The 26,385-nt window shown below is 45.4% G+C and overlaps 1 protein-coding gene across 2 annotated transcripts in view; it reads right to left on the reverse strand.

The window, feature by feature from the left end:
* The window catches only part of ATP2B2 (ATPase plasma membrane Ca2+ transporting 2), a 302,597-nt gene that overhangs the window by 205,515 nt on the left and 70,697 nt on the right, over positions 1 to 26,385 (reverse strand). For both annotated transcript variants that reach the window (XM_032270594.1, XM_032270601.1), the window contains exon 2: positions 11,731 to 11,825. The gene's annotated coding sequence lies outside the window, so the exon portion shown is untranslated. The remainder of the gene's footprint in view (positions 1 to 11,730; positions 11,826 to 26,385) is intronic.

The following is a 26,385-nucleotide window of genomic DNA, read 5'->3' on the forward strand; positions in this document are numbered from 1 at the left end:
TAACTCCACCCTTGGCAGCTAGAGGGCCGGCCAGCCTTTTGGTTGTGGCTAGCCCACTGCTTCTGTGGGGCCCTGAGTAAGGGGTTTCGGTGTTCTGGGCCTCAGTTTCCTTATCTGTAAAATATCTTGAAATAACCTTTTTGTTTTAGAGTAGTTTTAGATTTACAAAAAATCCATAAAGACAGTCGAAGAGTTCTTGTCTGCCCTGCATTCAGTTTCCCCTATTAGTCACATCTTATATTAGAATGGTACATTTCTCATAATTAATGAATCAATACTGATATGTTGATATTAACTCACACCCATACTTTATTCACATTTCCTCTGTTTACCCAACATCCCTTTCTTCTTCCAGGATCCCATCTAGGTAGCTGCTTTGTATTTAGTCATCATATCTCCTTAGGTTGCTCTCAGCTGGGACAGTTTTGCAGAATATTATTTGGAAACAATCAATTCTAATACTTCAGAAGGAATATTTTGGGCTACTAGAAATATTTTAATCTTGGTGGTGGTTACATCAGTGTAAACACATGTAAAAAGTGGTACATTTAAAATTAGTGTGCTTCATCTGCTGTGTGTATCATGCCTCAAAAAAAGATTCTCCAATTTGCCACAGTCCCCAGCACTCCCTGTTCTATTTCACTCAGACTCTGTCATTGTTTCGTATCATCTGCTTTGAAACTGTATTCATTACATGGTCGTTTACTTATCTTCAAAGTGGGTATAATCATATTTTCTACTTGATAAGGCTACCGTGAAGATGGACTGTGACAATATACATCAAGTTCGTAACACAGTGCCTGGTGCATAGTGTGTGTTCAATAGATAGGAATGATGATTATTATTGTGGGTGCAATATCTGTGTTATTAAAACAGGTGAGCCTTCCTTCTCCTTACAGCAAGCTCCATCCTCTCCCCCTCTCTCCCCTGCCTCTTCTTTTCTCTCTGTTCATCTCTGCCTGGGAGGGTCAAGAGGTGGGAGAGACAGAAAGCCTGCAAAGACCGTGTGTGCCAGCTAACAGAAGGAAAAGATGCTTGAAGGTGACCCCCAGAGTGTCCTCAAAGCCCAGGGAAGCTTTGGTGGAAGTTGGGGTTCCAATCATTCCCCCATATTCAAGGAGTTCCTGGGGGGTGTGAGGAGCTTGAGGAGTTTCCAGATAGCTTCCTCCAAAGCTGTTTTCTGCCCCTCAAGGGACTTTCCCTGGCCAATGATCCCTGGACACAGGGATTGGGAGGGATTTTAGAGGGGTGCTGTGGATCATGGTGACAAGGTAACCTCCAGCTAGGGCTGTCTGCTGGCTCGGCATCTTGGGGGGATGCCAGATTCCCCTGTGTGGTACCCCTAGACCCATGCCCAGAACCAGTGAAGTCAGCAGGATACAGGTTCCCAGATGCTAGAGGGTGACCCTCTTGTAAGGATGAAGTCAAGCTCTACACAGGACAGACAGCTGTCTGTGATGAATGTGCAGAGGGCCAATGAGGGGGTGAGGGGAGTGGAAAGAACAGGGACTGAGGGGTAGGAGGCCAAGGCTGGTCCTGCCTTGCCCTCTAACTTGCTGTGTCCCTTCCCCTCTCTGAGTCTCTATTTCCTAATAATAATAATGGTAACAATCATGATGATAGCGACGATGATGGTGGTGCTGGTGACAGTAGATCCCAATTCTCCCAACTTAAGTATAAGACACGGGATAAGCCCTTTATGTGTACAGCGCCATTTCATCGTTTACACACCCCATAAGCTAGGTCCTATTATTAGTCCCATTTCACGTATTTTTTAAATGGGGTCAAGGGGTCGAGAGCGTGTGGAAGCCTTCCCAGATACACCATTTGCAGACACAGGATTCAAACTCCAGTCTGTCCGACTCAAAATCTGACACTATGACCTAGGTCATCTCCTCTGTATTTGCACCTCAGAGAAGGGCAGGTAGCCTCAAGGGTCTCTTAGTTTTCCTTCCAGCACCAACCTTGCTGCCTGAGGGCGGCTCCCATGTTCAGGGAGGGAAAGGCGGCAGCTCAGAGCTAACACCTCCCGGGTACTCGCCTGTGTTGAAGGGCTCCGTCTCTTATCTTGTTTGATCCTTACACAGCCTTAGGAAATAGGAACTGTCGCCACCACCCCCATTTTACAGGATAGGAAACCGAGGCACAGAGAGATGGAGGTAAACATCCAAATGGACACCTGGGTGTCAGGATTTGAACCCGGGTTGTCTGGCTCCAGACTCCACGCTCTTGCTACTTTCGCCGCCCTCTGGAGGGAGCACGCCTAGAGGCCAGAGATGGCCCCCTGGGGCTCCTCATTAATACCTAAAGACCTTGCCTGGGCCCGGCCTTGCCCTCCACTCTCCCTTCCAGCCAAGGACTCAAAGCCTCATAGGTCCGTCTCTTTACACTCTTTCCACCTCAGTAACCTCCTACCTCCCCACCACTGCCCCGCCCTGGACTACAGACCCAGGCTCTTGGGGAGACCAACCAGTCCAGGGCTGTGGGCAGTGTCCCACGAACCCAGCCTCCAATACCTGGCCAGAGATGGTGGTGAATCCCCCGGTGTCCCTGCTGGATCCCAGGCCATGGACACAAGTACCCTCTCTGACTGCTCGGCTCCGACACCTACAGCCACTGCAGAGGTCTGCGACGTATGGCCACACCCTGCAAGGCAGCCACGGCACCCAGGCCTGGCTGCCAGCAGGGCTGCCTCCCTTTCTGGCCTGAGGATCGGTGAGGAGGGAGGCGGGGTGGGGAGGGGCTGGGGAGCGGGGCTGGTCACCAGGGTCTGTGGGCTGGCCTCCACAATGTGGTGATCGGCAAAACAGTGGGCTCTGTCAAAAGCAACGTGGGTGGCAGGCATTGCTCTGGGGCCCTGGCTTCTTCATGGGCCTCTGTTCTCATGAGCACGAGGCTCCTGATCCTATCAGCTGCACCCTGGCTTTAGCCCTGGCTACCTGGAAGTTCTATTGTTCTGAGGATTCTCTGTATAACTGGCTGGCATGGAGTGGCCCTGGGAACATGGGGAAAGTGTGGCCACAATGCGTGCATCTGGCCCAACCCAAGGAGGCTTCTACTGAAACAGGTCACGTGGCGAGAGGCCAGGACAGGAGAGCCTGGGCCAAACTGCCCGGACTCTTGCTTCCTCCAGGAAGCCTCTCTGGACTAAGGGGAAAAAAGAGTAACAGAGTCCCCCACCCACCTTGCCTCTGGGCCCCGTGACACTCCTTGCTTGTGCCTGATAATGTGCCTGATCACTTTCTCTTCATAGAGAACAGGAAAACATTTATCATTTCCTGCTGAGCAACTGTCCTTCCTCCAGCATCCTTGGAGAAGGAGCACTTTCCATGTGAACAAGTTTCCCAGCTACTGTAATCTTCCCCCTTCATGTGCCAACATCTGTTTTATTTTAAATATTTCAGGTGTAGGGAACTCACCCCTGAGTATATGTTTTCATTTTTTTGTGAATTGATATTTTGCTAATCACAGCAACTCCTGTTTGACAAACAGCAGAACATCTATGCTGCAAACATATCATTTAGTCAATCTAGCGACCTCCTCTGCTTCCCAGCCTTTTGCTTTTAAAAATATGGTGTAAGCAGGTGCAGTGGCTTGCATCTATAATCTCAGCTACTTGGGAGGCTGAGGTGCGAGGATTGCTTGAAGCCAGGAGTTTGAGGCTGCAGTGAGCCATGATCACGCCACTGCACTCCAACCTGGGTGACAGAACAGGACCTTGATTTAAACAAAATAATTTTAAAAAGCCTTAAAAGACACAGTTTAAGTCAGGTACTATCTGAACACTTTGTTGGCGAACAAGGAAAGTCCAGGGACTCCAAGCGCTGGCAATTCCTGTGAGTTGATCTCTGGGTGGCGCCATGAGGTTCTCAGAGTGTGGGACACGTTGCCTCTTCACTAAGTACCTCAGACTGCAGAATGTTTTAAGCTCATGCATCGTATTTTCACGACCGTTTTGTCTCTGCTCTCGACTTCAACTCTAAACTCCATGAATGCAGTGTGTGTTTGCTTCTAGTGGTAAACTTCCTCCCCTGCCGCTTCATAATTCAATCCACCTGCTGGCCTCCTTGCACTTCCTTTACCCAACAAGCGCCATGCACCTACTGTGTGTCAGGGACGAGGGACACAGAGACAAGCAAGACTTAGACTGTGCTCAGGGAGGGAGAAAGGATGGTGAAGATACAGATGTTGACCTGTGATCTCAGAGAGATTCGATCACTTCCTCTGGTCATAGACAGCCGGGACGATGTGGGCACTGATTCAAAGCCAGACCTGTTTGACTCCAAAGCCCAAGTTCCTTCCGCCACCCCACATCTCCTGAGTAGTTTATGGTCTAGTGGAAGAGATGTAAGTAAACAAAGCATACAACGATGCATTTGACAGTAGAGGCGTTGCTCAGAGCTGCAGGACACAGAGGGTGGAGTGATGGATCTTTACGGGGTGGGGGTAGAAGTTACACTGAGGATGTTTCCAGGGAAGAGAGAAGGTGAAACCTGAGCAGGGTCTTCCATTCGCTAGCCCAAGAGTCAGCTGATTCATGTTAGAAGTGTGTCTAGAACCACAGTCGCACGCCCTGAGTGAGGCACGCTGTGGTATTTATGTGGAAAACACCTAGGCACGAGGTGCATGGATTCTGTGCCATTCCTGCTCTTTGCCACAGATCAGGCAGTAAGGCCCCTGTTCCTGGAGTTAACCAGAAAGAAAAAGTTACCAGTTAGGGATACTGGGAGACCTAGCACTGGGTGGGACTGTTGAGCTCTTCGGTTCCTTCTAACAATAAGATCCTACAAGTTTCATTATCCCCAGGCTAGCACAGGGAAGGCGACTCCTTCTTAGTTTTCCCACTGACCCTGAGGAGGAGAGCCCTCAACCCCAGGTAGGCCAAGGCTGAGAGTGGGGACCGAGGGAGCTCAGCAAGGCCTGGGAGCCCAGGAGCCTTTGGCTTCTTTCAATTCAGAAGCAACAGACAGCCTTGTGCTTACTTCTCAGGCCCTTGTGCATCGGTTACCTCATTGGCCCCCATGGCAGCTCCTGAGGCAGGGGGGACTGTGCCCAGGTTACAGATGTGTGAACTGAGGCAGAGAGCGGGCCCCACAGTGAGTGGCTGACACTGCTGGGTCTCTCCAAGTCAGCACAGTGCTCCACCCACTGCAGCTGCCGGTACCCCACTGAAGACAGCAAGTGGCAGGGAAGGCCCAGGCCCATGGTGTATAGAGTCAAGCCCAGCGGATTCTGCTCTTGGCATATGGGGTTGGGCACCTGGCCCAGCTGTCCCCATGATGCCAGGGGCCCAGCAAAGGGGCAAGGCCTGACACACAGAGAGCTGGTGAGGCTGGGGATGAGAAGGTGGGAATAGGCCGCGGTGAGCACACGGAATACAGGAGTGCCTTCAGTCCCTGCAACAACCTGTGATACAGTTGATCGTTTGTTTGCAGATGAACCAGTGAGGACCAGAGAGGGGTGGTCACTTGTCCAAGGTCACCCAGCAAGGCAAGATTTGAACTTAAACTTCATACTCCACTATACCATGTCCCCACCACACTTCCTGTGTGTTTTCTTGTTTTAGCCTCAAGTTGGTGCAGAATCCCCCATGGAAGGGAAAAAGCACCAACAGCATCAGCTCCAGGCTCGAGGCCAGATCTCACCCTGGACAAGAACTGCGGAGGAGGGCACAGCCGAGTGCAGCCCGTCCCCAGCTTTCTTGCCCATAGATGTGGGCATGAGTTGCTTTGGTTACACAGTCATTCTACTGCATTTCCTCTTTGAAAATGTAAATGTCCCTTGGACATTTACCTCCCCCCACTGCCTTTTGTAAGACATTCCGCCCTCTGGACTTTAGTCTGGGGGAGCTGATCCAGCAAAACATTCAGTCGGACAAGCGCCGACTGAGTGCCAACTAGAAGACACAGCCCATGCCAGGTGCCTGGGGGTGAGTGAGGAGTCCCTGCTAAGACGCTACCGTTTCTAAAGTGCTAGCTGGAGCTTGGGTATCTGGAGCTGAGGTGGGAAGCATCTGATGGCAGCTGCAGCTCCCAGCTCAGCAATCTTGATGGGTCTCAGAGCCCACAAGATGGGCAGGATGAGGAGCAGGGAGAGAACAGATGAGGATTTATGGTACCCAGCGAGGCACATGCTCAGGCCTCTGGCTGGCTGGTTGCTAGGTCGGAGCCTCTCAGCACCTCACCACGGGCAGCTGGAGGAGGCATGAGGCGAACAGAGATGGGAGCAGGAGGCCCAGGTCACATGTGAGCTCCAGGCAGAGCAGCCCCACCACAGCATTGGGTGGGCATGGGTGATGCAGCCAGACAGCAGGCTCCCTGCAGGCTCCTCCCAAGAGCCAGGCCGAACTGGCTAGAACCCACCTGGTCCAACTCTGGTTTGCAGGGGTGGAAACTGAAGCCCAGAGAGAGAAGAGGAAGAATGCCTACTGGGTGCCAAGCCCCACACATTCTGCTGTGTAGACGTCCCCCATTTGTGAAATAGGAACCACCCTACTTTGTGCATGGAGAAACTGAGGCTGGAAAGTGGAAAGATTCACCTAGGATCACAAAGCTCAGGCTGAGACCGGCAGCACCAGGATTGAAACCCAGCACCCAGGCATTCTCGTGCCTAGTCTGGGGCACTGGGACCAGTTTGTGAAGCTTTGCTTGGTGCTGGGTGGGAATACGGATTGTAGGCTCTCAGTTCAAGCAATGTGAGAACTGCTCAAATTTGGGATGGGCGAGCTTAGTTAACTTTCCCAGATCTATGAGATGACTGGGGAAGAAAAAAATGGAGAGCTGGTAATAAAGGGGGTCCAGCACTGAACCCCCACCTCTCTGGGCATCCCAGCCAAGAGGAGGTGATGGGCTTGGGTTTCTGTGCCACTTCCTACCTTCCCGGGGGTAGACTCAGGAGTGAGTGTCATCTCAGAATGAAAGTCAAGTGACTGATGAGAGGGAGTAGGGCCTCCCTGGAGGTTCTCACAGCACCCAGGAAGGGCATTACCTCTCTAGGGAAACAAAGACAGGAGGTGACCTGTTTCTCTCACCCTTTGAATACCATTGTTGGGAACGATCTTCCTGGCACTCACCTATCCAGAAACAGCCAGTTGCACACTTACCTGCTTTGTGGCCTCCCTGCCTGTAACCACCTTGAAAGCCAAGTCCCTAGCTTCCTATGTTTCTGGAGTCTAGCACACAGTTGTGCTGAGAAAGAGCTCGGCTTCAAACTCACAAGTTCTTTATGTAACATAATGACCCAACAGTTCCAGTTGGGAGTTTAAGGCCAATGGGCATCTCCTGGAAGCTAAGACATCAGTGATTTTTGGAAGGACGTCAGCCTTTTAGAAAATGATGTAAAGTATTCTTTGAGTCTATTTGGGAACCTAAATGTCACGAAGGAACTGGTGGTCTATCCAGAATCAGCTTCAAATCATTACGATGGGGCTATGGGTTGAACTAAGTCCTCCCAAAAACATAGGTTGACGTCCTAACCCTTCATACCTCTGAATGTGACCTTGCTTGGACACAGGGTGCTTACAGAGGTGATCAAGTTAAACTGAGGCCATTAGAATGGGCCCTCACCTGGAATGACTTGGTGTCCTTATGCAAAGGAGAACTTTGGACACAGAGGCACTCACTGGGGGAAGACGACGTGAAGGCAGGGGACTAGAGTGCTACTTCTCCATTCCAAGGAGCACTGAAGATGGCTGGTGAACCACGGGAAGCCAGGAGAGGCTGGGACAGAGTCACCCTCAGCATCCTTGGAAGGAACCAAGCCCTCTGACACCTGGATCTTGGACGTCTAGTCTCCAGAATGGGAGACAACACATTTCTGTTTGTGGTCATGTGTCACAGCAGCCCTAACAAATGAACACAGATGACAGACTCTCTTTGCCCAATCCTCAGGTGGCTGAGAGAGACAAACGTGGTCCCAGCAGAAAGGCGCCTGGAGTCCTCACTATTTGGGGCAATTGTTCCCACTGAGGATCCCACTGAGCAGCCATCAATATTCCAGGCCCTAAGCTGGGAACATCCTATTTTCTCTTCCATTGAATCCTTCCAACATCCTCAAAAGGGCGTGGGCTCCCATTTTAAAGAATATAAAACTAAGGTGGGATGCATTTAAGTAACGTGTCCAGGATTGCACAGCCGGAACCTGCATCCGGCAGAGGGGGACCACCTGTGGCTGGAGTGTCCCACCGCACCATGCATCCTCCCTACATGAAGCCTCATGCGATGGCTTCCTGGTTTGGGGCATGTGATGATGCAACCTGTTTGTTCCCTTCCCTGAATTTTAGACTGGGGCAGTCTGGCCACAGAGGGGGCTCATGTTTTTTTTCTTGGTTCTCTTGAAGAGAACAGGATTGCAGGGAAAAGTTCAAACTCCCCCAAAGGATAAGCAGTTTCAGAATCCTCAAGTCCTTTTAAAGCCTTTGTGCCAATTTCTACCTTTTACAAAGCACTTTCTCAGGCATGGGGACCCCATCCCCCAGCACAGCCCCTCAGATGGGAACTATTGTCCACTTTTTAAGGAGGGATGAGTCAGTTGCTTTGTAAACTGGTGTTAATTACAACTGCCTAATACATTGCTGACGTGGAAATTCTGCCAATTGAACTTATTTATAAGGAAAGATGCCTGTCATTTTTACTTAAAAAGCATTTCCACTGGGGAGGATTTAGTTGTTCTGGCACAGTCGTCATTGGAGTAAAACATTTTCCATAAATGTTTTCTGACTCCACAACTTCCCTCAGTTGGTTTTCCTCTCTGGATGTTCCTGTCAGCAAAGAGAGTGACAAGATTCCTTGATTCCCTTACTGAGGCGGTGACTCGGTGACTCGAGCTGCTTTGTGGTTGGACTGTCTCGGCAGTTGCAGGAGGGGACGCTCTGAGAGGCCCTTCCCGTCTGGCTCCAGGGAGGACAGGTCAGCCTTCAAGGTTGAGGGTCTGCCGGCACACACTCCCTCCCCTGGGGCTCAGCCCAGGCTGCCCTGAGAGGCGTGCTGCTGAACGTTCCATCCACAGTGAGCCAGTGGCCTTGACCCCAGACTTGGAAATGCAGACAGTGCCGGGTTCCCAATAGATGCTACTTCTTCCACTTGCACTGCATTTTACTGAAAACCTGGACTCCAGAGCCACACTACCTGGGTTCAAATCCCAACTCGGGTAGGATTAATACTGAACACTCTGTGCTTCAGTTTCTTCCTTTGTACAGTGGGGATGAGAGTGGTCAAGCCTGTCTTATGGGGCTATTGCGGGCACTAAATGATTAAACATTTTAAAGCACATAGGACAGGCCCTGGCACAAAGTGAGCCCTGTATTAAGTGATTGCTATGGTGATTTTTGTGGCTATTGTTGTTACTATGAATTCATTCAACCAACATGGGTTGTATGTGTGAAGTGAGATGCTACTTCCTAGTCACCAGGCATTAAACTTAACCACTCTGGGCCTTGCTTTTCTCTTCTGTGGAATGGGGATAACAGAACTGCACATGTCACAAGCTGGTGGTGAGGACAAGGGGCTGAGATGATAACTGACATTGGTGTGTGATTCCTACTGGCTGTCAGGTCAGGCCCTCCATTGCTGCCCTGGGAGAATCTTAGAATCACCCTGGACAGACTCACTTCTGAGACTAGAAGGTCACCACTTAGGGTCTGGGTGGCCCCTATGTCCTCCCTGGATTTTCCTGCCCCACCCCCCAGCACCCCAGACCTAGATCTGTGACCCAGCCCTTCCTGGTGTGACCCTCACCCCCCATCCTCTCCTGGCTTTGGAGGGATGTTTCTCAAATATTGATCAGACCACTGGAACTCCCAATAGCTTCGCCACTGCACATAGATTGTAATTCACAGGGGCCCTCTGCTCACATTACCACATTACCTTGGGCCCTGTTCATCCCTCCCCAGTCCCACTGAGACCAGGAGTCTCCTTTGTCCCATTTATAAGGGCACACGAGAGTATGAATATAAGTATAACAATGACTGCACATAAAGCGTGCTCAATAAACTCTTATAGCCAAATAAACAGAAAGTCAAGTCCTGGCTTCAAGGATCCTTTAGAGAGAAGACGATGCATCTTTATCATTATATAATACAACAGGTTGAACTCTGTGGTGAAAATTCTACTACCTGGTTGCCACCCATGGGCATGGGAAGGCTTCATCAACCCATCTCAGGGGGAGGAGAGGAGCAATGTCATGGCCTCCCCCCGAGGATGGCTCGTGGATGGCTCTCCTCAACCTCCTTCCCCACCCACGCCTGTCAAAAGCTGCTGGGTTTAGATGCTCAAGTTTCTGTTCCGTATTATGGATCATTTAATATTCAAGAGATGGCATTAAATAAATATGTGAGCAATTATGTAATGTGTTTGGAAACAATCTGGTTCATCCCAAAGTGCTTGGGCGAGAAACCAAACTTTAGCGAAGCAAGAGGTCTGGGTGGTGTCTGAGGGCGGAGCAGGGAGGCACGTGGCCCATCTGCTTGTTTGCCCCCTCCCTGAGTCGAGTCTGTGGTTACTCATCTTCTGGGACAGGCAGGCACAAAGGCAGTGGGAAGCCAGTGATGCTGGCTTGCACAGTTAGAAGCTCAGGGTTGTATGCTGGCTGCAAAGTTTCTTCTCTATGGGTGTCAGCCTCCTCATTTGTGAGAAGGGCTAACAGTGCCTACTGGGAAGGTCAGGTGAGATGACGACTCTAAGCTCTGGCTCAGGGGACAAACTTGTGCAACATAAGTTGTGTCTGATGCTGAAAGATGAGCTGTGAGAGCTCTGATCTCTTACACGCCGGGTCCATGGGGCATGGACTCCAAGTATATCATCCTAATGTAAGGTTGGCCAAGCAAGGCAAATAACAGAGGCCCCAAGAAACGGCTTCAGGAGCACAGAGGAAGACATGGCTGATTCCAGCAAGGAGCCAGAGAAAGCTCACAGAACTGCCATATGTGCTGGCTCTGGAAGGTTGAGTGGTGGTTTGGCCCCAGAGAGAGGGCTGCCCTATTTAACTAACATGCATCGGGCACCTAGAAGGTCTACTCATTTGATAAGTATTTAATGTGCACCTACTATGTTCCAGCTACTCTGCTAAGCACTTCATGTGAATCATCTGCAAAATACCATTTTACAAATGAGGGGTCTGAGACTCAGAGGGGCTGTCCCAGTTGCAGAACTGGTATTTGAACCTGAACTGAGTCCAGTCCCCAAGCTCTCACTATCAATAAACATACTACTGCCACCTAACTGGCCTGTGCTATCCTCTCTGTCAGTTCTTAGTACATGTCCCAGCAAGCCCACCTGACCACCCCACCTCCAACGCTTCATGTGCAGGCCAGGGCATAGCCCAGAGGGTAGAAGAATGAAGCAGGACCAGGTGAGGTGGCTGGCTTTTCATTCAGGCACCAGTCTATCCTCCCAGGGCAGAGGCAGGGTCACATCCACCTGGGCTCTTCAGTGCCAGTGCTGGGACAGACCCTAGACTGACAACCACCCACCATGTGATGTCATGGGGCCTTCCTCCTCCACAGCCTACATCATGCTCCCAATTCAAATGCCATAGGGCTTCCCGGGAATTTCCCCAAACGAGCCCAATGTTGTATAAACAATACACATGTCCCCAGTAGGACGGCAGAGAGAGGAGAGCTGCTTTCAAACACTGTGTTCCTGCTCAGTTGACCCTCCATCGGCAAGCCCCACCCCCAACAGCCTTCTTCCCAGGATACCCCCAAACCAAGCCCTGTCAAAAGCTGCTACTCACCCCTCTACGTCTTCTGGTTAAATGAGAGGTGTCAGGGTTTGGAAACTGAGGCCCATGTCTTGCTGGCTCTAGGGACTGGGTGACGAAGTTCAGCTCTGGAAAAGGGGAAAGACGGCATTAGTTAGGGGTGGGTGACCTGACAGGGACCCAGGTCAGAAAGGAGAAGGGAAGGGAACCATGGTGTGGACTGTCCCCGATGTGCTGGCTCTAGGCTAGGGACAGGTTTGACAGGAACCTAGCCCTTGCTGTCTGCATTCAGACCAGCATTGGTGGGCTTTGCCTCTTCTGGGCCCAGAGTCCATCTCAGGGGTGCAAGTCCACTTGCTGGCAGGGGTATCCCTGTCTATGACTGAGAAGGTTGAGTGACTGGCCCCAGAGAGAGGGCTGCCCCATTTAACTAACACACATTAGGCACCTGGCAGTTCTATTCATTTGATAAGTATTTCATGAGTACCTACTATGTTCCAGCTACTCTGCTAAGCACTTTACATCAATTATCTTTGCTGGATCTTCATAAGATGCCACTGTTGTCCCCATTTTAAAGATAGTCTGTGTGGGCAGAGGGGGTGTGAAAGAGTGGTCACAGGTGTGTGTCCTGGAGAGACAGAGATGTTTTCTTAGGTAGGTGACTTAAAGTTCCTGAGCCTCCTTTCCCCATTTGGAGGACAGAGATCATAATACCTATTTCTCAGGATATTTATGAGGGGTAACTAAAACATAATATGCATAAGTGTGGTGGCTCTTAGAAACGCTCAGTAAATAGCAGCAGAGATGGCTTTCTGTCAGCTTCCTTCTCTCTCTCTCTTAATTCATTTATTTGTAACTTTTTATTTTAAATAGTTATTAATTCAAAGGAAATTGCAAAGAAATGTACAGAGAGATCCCATGCACCTCCCTCCAGACTCCCCCAAGGTTAACTTGCACGACTGCAGCACGACACAAAAACCAGGCATGTGACATCATACAACTGACAGAGCTTACAAGCAGTTTGACATGCGTGTGTGTGTGTGTGTGTGTGTGTGTGTGTGTGTGTGTGTGTGTGTGTGTGTAGCTCTAGGAAATGTTACCTGTAGTCTTGTGTAACCACTACCACTATGATCAAGATGTAGAACTGTTTCATCCCCACAAGTCTTCCTTGTTATAGTCATGCCCCTCATCCCTAACCCCTGGCAACCTCTAGCCTGCTTTCCGTGTCTCTAATATTGTTCTTTCATTGACGTTTTATAAATGGAGTGATGCAGTATGTAACCTCTTGGGACTGGCTTTTTTCACTCAGCAGAATTCCCTGAAGATTCCTCTAGGTGGTTGTGTGTAACAAGGGTTTGCTTCTTTTTATTGTTGGGTAGTATTCCATACATGGATGCACTACAGGTTAACTATCAACCAGCACAAGGACATCTGTGTTACTCCCAGTTTTGGGGTATTATAAACATTTATGTAAGGTATTTTGGTGTGAACAAATGTTTTCATTTGTTTGGAATAAATGCCCAAGAGTGTAATTGTTGAATTGTACGGCAGTTTGCATTTTTTTTTTAAAGAAACTGTCAAACTGTTTTTCAGTTTGGTAAATGAATTTTATTTACATTCCCACTAGCATGTACAAGTGGATCCAGTTTCTCTGCATCTTCAACAACATTGGGTGTTGTCGCTATTTTCTATTTTAGCCATTCTGATAGGTGTGTAATAATACCTAATTGCTGTTTTATTTTGCATTTCCCTAATGACTAATGATGCTGCACATCTTTTCACATGCTTATTTGCCATCTATATATACTCTGTGTTGGATGTCTTTTGTCCATTTTCAAATTGGATTTTTTAAATTGCTGAGTTTTGAGACTATTTTGTATTTATGTTAGATATCAGTACCTCAAAGATTTTGTAGTTTGCAAATATTTTCTTCTAGTCTATAACTTAGCTTTTCATCCTTGTCACAGGAGGTTTTTTTGTCTTTTTACCCTTGTGATATGACAGTTTTTGCCTGTTTTATGGATTTGCTCTTCTTTTTTCCTCTTGTTCTTCTTCTCCCTCTTGCTCTCTTTTTACCTCTCCTTCCTCCACCTTCTCCTTCTCCTCCTTCTCCTTCTTTCTTCTTCTTTTTGAGAAAGGGTCTCACTCTGTCACCCAAGCTGGAGTGCAGTGGAATGATCATAGCTCACTGCAGCCTTGAACTCCCAGGCTCAGGCAAGCCTCCTGGCTCAGCCTCCTGAATAGCTTAGACTACAGGTGTGCACCACTACGCCCAGCTGATTTTTTAATTTTTATTTTTAGTAGTGACAAGGCCTCATTATGTTGCCCAGGCTGGTCTTGAATTACTGGGCTGAAATAATCCTCCCACTTTGGCTTCCCAAAGTGTTGGGATTACAGGTATGAGCCACTGCATCCAGCCTCTCACTTTTTGTCTGTAAGTTTTATAGTTTTACATTTTACATTGAAGTCCATGGTCCATTGTGAGTTAATTTTTATATGTGTTGTGAGACTTAGGTTGAAGTTATCATTATTTTCACTATTTTTGCCTATTTTGCCAATTGCTCTAGCATCATTTGTTGAAAAGGTTATCATCTTCACTCCATTGAATTGCTTTTGCACCTTTGTTAAAAATAGGTTGGGCATATTTGTGTGGGTTTATTTCTGGGCCATCTTTCAAGTCCATTGTTCTATGTGTCTCATCTCTGTCAATACTGCAGTCATGATTTCTACATAATAAATCTTGAAATCAGGTAAACTGATTCTTCATTCTTTTCTTTTTCTTTTAACCACAATTAATTACTTTTGCATCTTCATTCTTTTTCAAAATTGTTTTACATATTCTAGATTCTTTGCTTTTCCTTATAAATTTTAGAATCTTTTCTACATTTATACCATTTTTTTCTGGGATTTTGATAGAAATTGCAGAGAACAGACATCTTTGCTATGTTACATCTTCCAATCCATGCAAGTCTCTTCATTTATTTAGGCTTTTAAAACTTCTTTCATCTTAATAATTTTCAGCATACAAATCTTATAGATGTTTTGTTAAAATTTATACCTATTTCATTTTTTTTTGAGTGGTCGTAAATGGCATTGCATTTAAAATTTTGGTGTCCACATATCCATTGCTACTGTATAAAAATACAGTTTTTTGTATGCTTAGCTTGTACCCTATAACTTTCCTGAACTCACTTAGTACTTCTAGGAGGTTTTTGTTTTTAGATTCCTTGGGGTTTTTATGCAGACAATCAAGTCATCTGCAAACAGGGAGAGTTTTATTTCTTCCTTTGAATCTGTGTGTCTTTTCTTGTCTTATTGCACTGGTTATAGCTTTCAGCACTATGTTGAATATAATGATGAGAGCTGGCATCCTTGCCTTGTTCCCAATCTCAGGGGAAAGTATTCAGTAAGTATAGGTATAATGTAGTTTTTAAAAATGCTCTTTATCAAGGTGAGGATGTTTCTCTCTATTCCTATTTTTTTCTGTGTTTTATCATGAACGGGTGTTGAATTTGCTTTTCCTACATTGGTGGATACCATCATGTGATTTTTTTTTTCTTTAGTCCATTAATATGGTGGATTATATGAATTATATTTAAATGTTAAGCCAACCACACATCCCTGGAATAAATCCAACTTGGTCATGATGCATAATTGTTTTTACACATTGTTGAATCATGATTGTTAATGTTTTGTTAAAGATTTTCACACGTATATACAGGATGGATGTTAGTCTATAGTTTGTACTGTCTTTGTCTGGTTTTGATATCACAATAATAGTAGCTTCATAAAACATATTGGAACTCTTTCTTCCTCTTCTTTTTACGGGAAGACACTGTATAGAATTGGTGTTAATTTTTTAAATTTGGTAAAATTCTGCACTGAAACCATCTGGTCCTGGGGATTTCTTATTAGGAAATTTAAAAATTACAAATTCAATTTCTTTAGTAATTATAGGGATATTAAAATTATCTGTTTCATATTGGGTGAATTATGGTAGTTTGTGTTTTTTGAGGAACTGGTCTATTTCTACCAGGTTGTTAAACTTATATATGCAGAGTTGTTCACAGTTTCCTTACTGTATTGATGTCCATGGGGTCTCTAGTGTTACTCTCTGTTTCATTCCCAATTTTGGTCATGTGTGTCTTCTCTTTCTGTCTTGTTCTCTTGTTCTCTCTTTTTGGTTAGTCTTGCTAGAATTTGTCAATGTTATTGATCTTTTCAAAGCCATCTCTGTGTTTCATTGGTTTTCTCAATCATTTTTGTGTTTTCAACTTTATTTGATTTCTACTCTTAACTTTATTATTTCCTTTCTTCTGTTTGGTTTGGGTTTATTTTGCTCTTTCTTTTCTTGGTTCTCAAAGTAGAAGCTTAGATTGTTGATTTCAGAATTTGTTATTTGCTAGTTATACATAATGCTGTAAGTTTCCCTCTCAACAATGCTTTAGCTGGTTCTACACATCTTGATAGGTTGTATTTTAATTGTCATTCAATTTAATATATTTTAAAAATTTATATTTAGACTTTCTCTTTGGCCATGGATTATTTAGATATGCATTATTTAGCTTCTAAGTGATTGGATATTTTCCTAATATCTTTCTGTTATTGACTTCTAGTTTCATTCCACCATGGTCAGAAAAAATACTCTCCATGATTTCAATTCTTCTAATTTTGCTGATGTTTGTTTTATGATCCAGGATATGGTCTTTCACAGCATATGTTTTGTGGACGCTTGAAAACAGTGGGTATTTCTGCTGCTGTTGTGGGGAGCATTCTATAAATGTTGATTAGATTTTGTTGGTTCATAGTGTTGTTAAGTTCTTCCATATTCCTGCTGATATTCCTCCTGGTTGCTGTGTCAATTATTAGGAGATAAGTGTTGAAGTCTTCAACTGTAATTGTGGTCAATCCTATCAGTTTTTTCGTCACATATTTTACAGGTCTATTGTTCAGTGCACACATATTTAGAATTGCTATGTCTTCCTGATTGACCCTTTTATCATTATATTATAATAATGTCCTCCTCTATCTCTAATAATTTACTTTGCTCTCAAGTTGACTTTGTCTGATATTAATATAGCCACTCCCACTTTCTTTTGATTAATGTTTGCATGTGTTTTTTCTATCCTTTTACTTTTAGCTTGCTTATAGTATTATATCTGAAGTGAGTCTCTTGCAGCTAACATGTAGTCCGTCATGTTTTCAATCCACTCTGCCAATCTTTGTCTTTGAATTGGTGTATTTGGACCATTGATATTTAATGTAATAATTGTATATTAAGGTTTAAATCTGTTATTTTATATATTTTTTCTGTTTGTTCTTTCTATATATATACTTAGAACCATATCAGTGTTATAATTTTTGCTTCAGTTGTCAAACATAATTTAGAAAACTCAAGAAGAGAAGAAAAGTTTATTGCATTTACCCCTATTTTTGCTTACCATGTTCTTTCTTCCTTCCTGATGTCCCAAGAATTATTTTTAAAAAATTGTCTCCTTTCTGTTTGCAGAACTATAGCTGTTCTTTTAGGGCAGTTCTTCTGGCAAAAAATTCCCTTAGTTTTCCTTCTTCTGAGAATGTCTTGATTTCTCCTTCGTTTCTGAAAAATATTTTTGCTGGATATAGGACTCTGGGTTGGTAGTTCTATTCTTTCAGCATTTGAGAACTGTGTCACTTCCTCCTGACTGTAATGGTTTCTGAAGAGAAATTTGCTATATTCAAAATTTTTACCCCCATAGGTGAGATGTTATTTCTCTCTCACTGCTTTCAGGATTTTCGTTTCGTTTTTAGTTTTTAGAAGTTTATTTTTTGTCTTGATGTGGATTTCCTTGGGTTTACCCCTTTGGAACTTGCTCAGCTTCCTGAATCTGTAGGGTTAGTCTGTGTGTTTTTGCCAAATTTGGGATATTTTCAGCCATTATTTCTTCAGGTACTTTTTCATCACCCTCTTTTTCTCACCTCCTTCCAGTAGTCCAATGACAGCAGTGTTAAATCTTTTATTATAGTCCCACAGGTCTGCAAGGCTCTGTTCATTTTGTTTTCCTGCCTACTTTCTCTTTGCTATTTTGATTAGGCAGGTAATTTCTATTGTCCTATGTTTCAGTTCAGTCATTCCTTCCTCCGTTCCTTCTGATATGCTATTGATTCCTGGCAGGCCCCTGGCTTAAGTCAGATGATAAAATTTTAAAAACTTGATGAATGTGCTTAATAGCAGCCTGCTTTTGAACCTGAACTTGGACTTCCAACCTGCAGAATTGTGAGAATATAAATTATTGTTGTTTAAGCTATCCAGTCTGTGGTACTTTGTTATGGCAGCCTGAGCTTGAATGCAGTGAACTTGTTGAGTTTGGGAGTGTAGTGTCAAAGAAGAATATCTACAATTATCTGAAAAGGCTGTTAAAATACTCCTGCTTTCTCCAAAAATATATCTATGTAAGGCTGGGTTTTCTTCATATACATCAATTAAAATATCAATCACATCATAATAGATTGAATGCAGGTGCAGATAAGAATCTAACTATCTTTAAGTAAGTCATTAAAGAGATTTGTAAAAATGTGAAACAACTTTAATCTTCTAATTGTTTTTGTTTTAGAAAAGATAGCTATTTTTCATAAACTATGTTACTTATGTTACCATAATGGATTTATTATTATTTTTAAATTAATTAAGAAATAGTATTAAAATCAGTTTTAATTTCTAGTATTGTAAATGTGGAGAGATATAACCAACAGAATCAATACTCTTTTGAGTGTTCTTCAGAATTTTTGAGACAGGGTCTCACTCTGCCACCCAGGCTAGAGTGCAATAGCATGATCTCAGCTCACTGTAACCTGTGCCTCCCAGGACTGAACATTTCCAGTGCCTCAGCCTCTGGGGCAGCTGGGACTACAGGCACATACTACCATGCCCAGCTAATTTTTCTATTTTTAGTAGAGACAGGGTTTCACCATGTTGGCCAGGCTGATCTCAAACTTCTGACCTCAGGTGATCCACCTCCCAAAGTGCTGTGATTATAGGTGTGAGCCACCTTGCCTGGCCCTGTTCTTCAAAATTTTTAAGAATATAATGAGTCATCAGACAAAAAGTTTGAGAATGGCTGATTTAGGTCAGCACTTCCCAAACCTCAGTAAACCAAATATGACTGCCATGATGGTCACTCTCTCCTATCATTCAGCTCATGAGTGTTTTCCCTAATATGCTTGATTCAAGGTTAAACAATTTTCTCAAAGGGAAAATTTTATCATTACAATCAATGCAAAACCAGTGCCACTCACCACAAATAGGAGATGACCACAACAAAGAATTGCACAGAAAACAACAGACATCCTTATGTCTGATAAATCCTATTGCCTGCCTAAGGGCCTGGGCCCAAAGTCTACTCTCTCATCAAACAGAGTTTAGCAAATTTTTGTGGGGGAGGTCATTAAAGATAGACTAGTCCAAGCAGAACCTTTTGCCTTGATGGACCTAGAAGACTGAAAGAGAACTGGGAATGGACTAGTTTTCCCATCTTGTTTGATAACACCTAGTATTCTCTTAGATACCCTGGCAGTAGATACCCCACACTTTGGGAGGCTCAGATTTAATGGCACCAAGATGAAGAGGGGTGTGGATCAGGATGCCTTCACAAACAATGTTTCTACCTCTTTGAAAGGGCATACAGAAGGCTCCACCTGCGCTCAGGAGTCCCAGATCACTGACGTTGGCAGCTAAGTCTGAACTATGTGCACTACAGCTATATGTGCTCAACTCTTGTTTCCATCTGTCCCTTCCAGATCTGTTTTTCCTCTTGTGTTCCTTTTCCAGGGAAATGGCACCATGGCTGAGAATGTCCCCAGCAACACTGTTTGAAAGAATCAAACTGTGAAAACAACCACATGCCCACCAGCCAGAGAATGAATCAATAAACTGTAATATCGTCATCCCAGGGAATATTGCACAGCTATGAAAATGCATAAGCTACGCCTGCAGGTACCACAGGGATGAGTCTGAGAAACAATGTTTCCCAATAGAAGAAAGTCTGAAAGAAGAAAGTCTCAGAAGATTACATACTGTATGATGCAATTTTCAAGGACTAAGACAAAAGTAAAACTAAATAATATGTATTGTAAGCATACACACACATGAAAGAATACCATTTTTAAGCCAGGTACAGCAGCTCACGCCTGTAATCCCAGCACTTTGGGAGCCAAGGCAGGTGGATCACCTGAGATCAGGAGTTCCAGACCAGCCTGGCCAACATGGTAAAACCCCATCTCTACAAATATATAAAAATTAGCTGGGCATCATGGTGGGTGCCTGTAATTCCAGTTACTTGGGAGGCTGCAGCAAGAGAATCGCTTGAACCAGGGAGGTGCAGGTTGCAATGAGCAGAGATCGTGCCATTGCACTCCAGCCCGGCTGACAGAGCAAAACTCTGTCTCAAAAAAAGAAAAAAAAAGAAAAGAAAATCATTTTTTAAAAAGCAAAGAAATAGTTTGTTCCCTCTGGGATAGGACAAAAATTTGCAAAATTGGAATATGCAATAATTGGGAATACAGGCATCATTTGATCATAAAGATGTTCATCATATTCTCTTTTTGTTGTTGTTGTTGTTGTTTAAATTATGGCAATAATTTGGATACAATCTAAGTGTCCAGTCCTAGGGTATTAGTTAAGTAAATTACTGAGGAGCCATAGGATAGAATATTAGGCATACATAAAAAAACATGTTTTCAAATAATTTTTATGATCTAGGAAAATATCTTAATAACCCCAAATAAAAAATGTAGAGTAGAGAACTGAAATGATATAGGGTCTCAATTTACATGATTCTAACAAGAAACTTGCTATGGTTATGGTACAGAAAAAAGATATAAGGAGAAAGATATGGTATTCCCCAAATGTCAGCGTTGATTAAGATGTTTGATTCTTAAACAAAATGTCTTCATTTTCCCCATTTTCTATAGTAAACATGGATGTAAGAAAACATGTTAGCACACAGACAGGCACATGCGTGCTGGAGGCCAGTTGTGCAGCAGGCTCTCTGTGTGCCAGGCACTCTTCCATACCCATCTCGTAGCCTCTGCAACTGCCCCCCGACCTGGGATTCTGCCCAATAAGCCCCCATCAGCCTGACTCCAGCAGGAGGCAAGACCAGCAGGTAGCAGGCTGAGAATCCCCTCCTCATATCCCCTTCCTTCCCATCTTCAGCCTCCCCCACAAATGATGCCTGTGTGTCCCCCTTGCCCACCTTAGCTAGATGCCTCCTTCCCAGGGGCCCACACCTCCCAGCTCCTCTGTCCAGGGTTATCTATGTAGAACAGAGAAAAGGGCCCATTCCCAGGGCTTTGCCTGGTCCCGCCCCAGCTGTCAGCCTCTCCACCCCGCTAGGGTCACTCAGCTGCCATATGGGGTGTTAAGGGGCTGCACCTTGGACAGCTCCATTCTAGATCCTGACTTGGGGCCTGCCAGGATCTCCTCCCTTCTGAGGTCCCTACCTTCCCATGGCCTCCTCTTCTCAGAGCCAGAAATGAGCCCCCAAAGTCCACCACCGTTTATTCATCTTCTCCCTCTGAGAGGCCACCAACCTATCAAATTGATGAGGTACAACCTATTGATCTTGCTGCCTCCACTTTACAATGGGGAGACTGAGGCTCTTAGAGGAAGACCTTGTATTTGAGGGCACACAGCTAATGGTGACAAAGCCAGGATTCAAGACCAGGCTGTGGGTCTTCCAAAGCCAATAGATTAATGCTGCCCCATCCTCCAGACCCTCCATTGCCATCAGTGAGCACAGAGCATTTGTGCAATGTCCTCTCTGAGTCAAAAATAGACCCCAAGGCTCAGTTCTGCTGTACCATCTGCCACACACCAACTCAGAGGCAAAAATGTTGACTTGCTGCAGAGACAAACATTCCAGCAGCCGGGAATTGAGCAGCGAGAGGCCCCCGTGCCCTCCCAGACTTTCCTGGCTGGGGTGGGTCTCTTGGCCTGGGGAGAGGAGAGCAGCTCAGGTCAAGGGTTGGGGGAAAGGGGCAGGCAGGTACAGCTCTCAGTAGATGTGGGAAATAACAGTAGGCTGGGACTCAGAAGCCCTGGCTGGGGTGTAGAACTGGCTGCCGCCAAGGCTGTGTGGCCTCAGGCAAGTCCTCACTCCTCTCTGGGCCTCAGTTTCCTTATACTAGAGATTGGAACGTGAGTCCTTTCAGGCCTGGTAAGGTCATATTCTATGGTAGTAAGACACAGGGGGCTGTCTTCACATTCTTGCTCCTTTATGATTTGACCACAGCAATAGGAAGAAAGGATTCTTATAGAGAGGAAGTGGCTGGCCCGAGGTCACTTCATTCCTAACAACAGCAACAACAGTAACGACAATGGTCATATCTCCGGCCCCATAAGATGTAGGTGGCTTACATTTCCCAAGCACTCTTATGCCCATTATTCCACTCACTGTACCCATTTCACAGATGAGAAAACAGGCCCAGAGAGGGAGAGAGAGTTCCTAAAGCCACACAGGTGGTCCGTTGCAGAGAAGACAGATCATTGTTCTCATGCATCTGCTCCATGAAAGTTCTGAGTATTAGTCCTTAGGGAGGCTGCAAGCATGGACTTTCCAAGTCTCTGTCTACGGAAGTCTCTTGTAAGGCAAAATCATCTTATGCCAAAGTGGAAGGGAATCTCCCTAGGAAATCTCTCTGTTTAGACATTTGTTGAACATGTTTCCTATCTACAAAAATACACACTGGGCATCCCCGCTGGACCATTTCCCCAACACCCTCCACATGCGTGACACCCATTTCCATGGCATTTGGGAGGAGCACTGGACAAGAAGTCTGGGCACTGCCTCTGCCATTTCTCATTCATCTTCTCTCTGCCTGGATGGGTCATAAACATTGGAGGGTTGGTCAAGCTCATGGGTGTGTCCCAGCGCCTCACACTCAGCAGGACCATGTCACTGTTTGCAGACTGGTGACAAGGTTCTAGGAGCAGAGCCCAAAGGCATCTGTTTGTATCACACAGAGAGTGCTAGGAAAAGGCCCCTGAAGGCTTCCACTCATAGGGGGCTTAATTTGTCCCAAGGACCATTCTCCAAGCTTTGTAGAAATGAACCCCCTTAATCCTCATAGCGACACGAAGAGCCAGTGCAGAGATGGTGTTGTTTCCTTGTGCCCAGTCCCACAGATCTAACCACGACAGGGCAGGCTGCTTTGATATCACACACAGTATCTGCCTGAGCACGTTCTTTTATGAGTACATGCAACTTGCCAAGCCCAGCAGCTCTCAGCCAAGGATTGATGGGTGTTGGGAGTTGGGGTGTAGATACCCCAGCTCCCTTTCCCCTCAGCTGGAAAAACCATAAGCTGTGGGTTCTACATGGGCTTACAGATCCAGGTGCCCACAGTAATAATTAACTTGATAATACGTTGTTCCCTTTCCTGTCTCACTTCCCCAGTCCCCTACCCGCATTCCTATGCCTCATAAATAAATTACTTGCACTTGAATCCTTATCTCATGATCTGCTTCTGGTAGAACCCAGCCTAAGGGATGAAGGCATCAATATTATTCCCATTTTAGTGGGAAGAAAGCCAATGCTCAGAGAGGAGAAAATGACTTTCCCAGGGTAACACGGAAAGCACAGAGTTGAGCCCAGGCTTGTTTAACCTCAGAGGTTTTATTTTAATCACTACATATGCCAGGAAGATGGAACTCAGAGTGAAAATGAACATCTAATGAGAGAAATGATCAGGGAGGAATATGAACTCTCTGACTCATTCAAGTGTCTATTCATTTATTCAAAGACTTTTGATTGAAATCAATTACTTGTCAAGCCCCAAACTGGGTGTTCAGGGTACACTGATTAAATGCACTGGCCCTGGGATTATGGGGATCAGGTTAAAACCATGTGCCAGCTGTGTGACATGGGTGAGAGATTCAGCCTCTCCTATGAATCATGATTTGTCGTCTGTGAAATGCAGGATCATGGTGGTGCCTGTCACACAGGCTCCTGGGAGAGTAAACAAGCTCACACATATACATAAGTGGTTAATGTGTATTCGTTGTAAGATGATGGGGACACCAGTGCTGAACATTGGAAAGTGAGTGTCAGCAGCAATACTATAATTTTTAGCATGCCTTATCACTTAGGCTAGTCAGTGGTGAAATAAATCTGAGTTGCAGATAAATTTAAAGTTTGCATTTTCCATACTTTTTATTCCTTTCTCTCTTATTCCCTACCTCCCTCTCTCCCTCTCCCTTCCTTTTTTCTTTTCTTTCTTTTTCTCAACCATCTCAAACTCCTGCACTGTGCTCCTTGCCAGGCCCTGTGCTGGGACAGAGATGACAAAGACACTGCCTGCTGGGAGTGCTGAGAGTCCAGGGAAGATAGGCAAGTGATTGGTACAGCACAGGGTGGTGAACAAAGGCCAGCACAGGGAAGGGACCCACTGAGGAGGGGCGTCTGACCTTACCCAGTGATGCTGGAACTCAGGGAAGGAAGCCACATGGCTCAGAGAGGTTAAGTCACCTGCTTAAGGCCACATAGCAAGAAAATGGTCTGGCTCCAAATCCTGTCTGTTTCTAATACCTTGCTATGGGATCACATTCTGTTAACAGCCCAAGGAAGCAATAATGACAGTGACTTGAATCACATGACAGGTCTTGGAAACTTAGTCAAGGGAGTCTCTTGTGACTGGCTAACTACAGAGAATAGAGCCTCTGAAGTCTCAATAGAAAAAGCAAGTGAAGATCTGAGACCAAAATGAAAGCAATGAATGTTTAGAGGCTGATAAGACATATTCACTTTTTTTTCTGAAACCTAGAACTGAAGTAAATAGCAGAAATGCAACAGAACACTTTACTGAAGATCGAGACCATATTGGAATGTAGAGAGAGCATTTTACCTGGCCATGGAATATTGTTGGTTTCTTTCCTTTTTTTAGTCTCCTCAAGATGAATTTAATTGCATAATAAATTTTGATTTTTCCTTTTTTTCTATTTAACATAGAAATAAACTTGATTCTAATCTTGTAGACCATTTTATTTTTCACCCCAGAAAGCACATTTTTGTCTACATGATACTTTTTAAAAAAAGGTCTGGTGCCCTCTGAAGTCCAGCTGCCTTATCTTTTGGCATCAAACACTTCTCCATTCCAGCAGGACACATTCTCAATGCTCCAGTGAAAGTCAACAGGACTACAGGTTCTGATGTACAGAAATCCATTTCACGGGAACCCTGTCAAGACTTAATATATCCCTCCAGGATCCCAGGCTGCCTGGGCACCAGCTTCACACACTCTGATTATAGCAAGGATCAATGTCACCCTGGTCTATGGAACGAGTTGCAGAAGAGTTTTAAATAGTAGGAAATCCATGCCGGGTGAGGTCATGGTGAAAGCGAAGGGGAAACACTCACAGTTGTTCTGGGAGAGACGGAAGCTGTTATACACAGTCGCCAAGGCCTGGCTGCAAAGCAAACCCTCCGATCAGGCAGGTTGCTGGTAGGATATGGCCCGGCCTGCTGTTCCTTTGGCTGAATGGTATAGTGTGGTTTTATCCGACTTGGGTCAGGTAAGTTTGAGGCTCAGACAGCACTGAGGCAGGTGGGAATGTGTGTGGAACGCTTCTGCTCTCTCTACTCTCATTTATGTCTCTTTCTGGCCTGGGCGAGTGTTTATAAAGAGGATTCCAGCCACACCAAATCACTCAAATACCTACACGTAGTTTCTACTGCCCCTTCTCCCAACACATAGTCTCCTGGAGCTCAGCTCCGAACCTTAATGAGCTCATGGAACAGTTAGAGTACCTGATGGAGGAACAATTAGTGAATTCAGTGGGGAAAGACAAGAGACACAGCCTGCAGTGAAGCAGGTAGCATGGTTTTAGGACCTGGCAAGGCAGTAGTGAGTGGATGTGCCGATGATCAAGCCCACCAAGGGCACAGATGGGGCCAAAGGGGCCAAGCTCAACATCTCAGATGGGGATCTGTGATTACCATCACTGCTACTTGCAAAATACAATCCTTAATACAATTCCTTCCTCTGTGATGCCTCACTAACACACATGCATATTCTATGGCCCTGCGTTGGCAATAAGTTTTGTATAAAGAAATATTTTTGCTATAAACATATTTCTATTCTATGCTAACTCAGATTTAGAGATAGATTGTTCTTTCAATAAATCATTGTTCAAAACTTCAGCCCAGCAACTGTACACAATTGCTCACAATTATGTTTCATTCAAACAAGAACACAATGTATCAATCATATTTACCTGTTTTGGTCTGCCTTCAATTCCAAAAGCTACCTCGGTCTGCCAGTAAAGGGAATATCGTGGCCATGTGACTCCAAGCATGTCTCAGTTTTCCCATCTGTGAAAAGGGGATTCTAGCTTCTTCCTGGGCTGCGGGAAGCGAGGCATGATGTCTGGGCTGAGCCAGCTCTCTAGGGCCCTTAGCAAATGGAAGTTGTGAACATTAATGCTGCTTCTGAACAATGCCAAGGTTGCATAAGGAATGTAGCCATGCCTATTGTGGGGCTGGGTTTGGGCTTTTAGTAACATTGATTTTGAACAATGTCAAAAGTTGCATAAGGAGCCTCGCTGTGCCTGTCCTGGGGCCCAGTTTTGGCTTTCTAGAGCTCGCCTGCAGCAGCATTTCTGCAGCCGGAGAGGGAACACCCTTCCCACGGCCACCGCCTCGGTGCCGGTTG

Source organism: Sapajus apella, unplaced genomic scaffold (genome assembly GCF_009761245.1).
Source record: "Sapajus apella isolate SASKATOON/1434 unplaced genomic scaffold, GSC_monkey_1.0 scaffold213, whole genome shotgun sequence".
Lineage (NCBI taxonomy): Eukaryota > Metazoa > Chordata > Mammalia > Primates > Cebidae > Sapajus > Sapajus apella.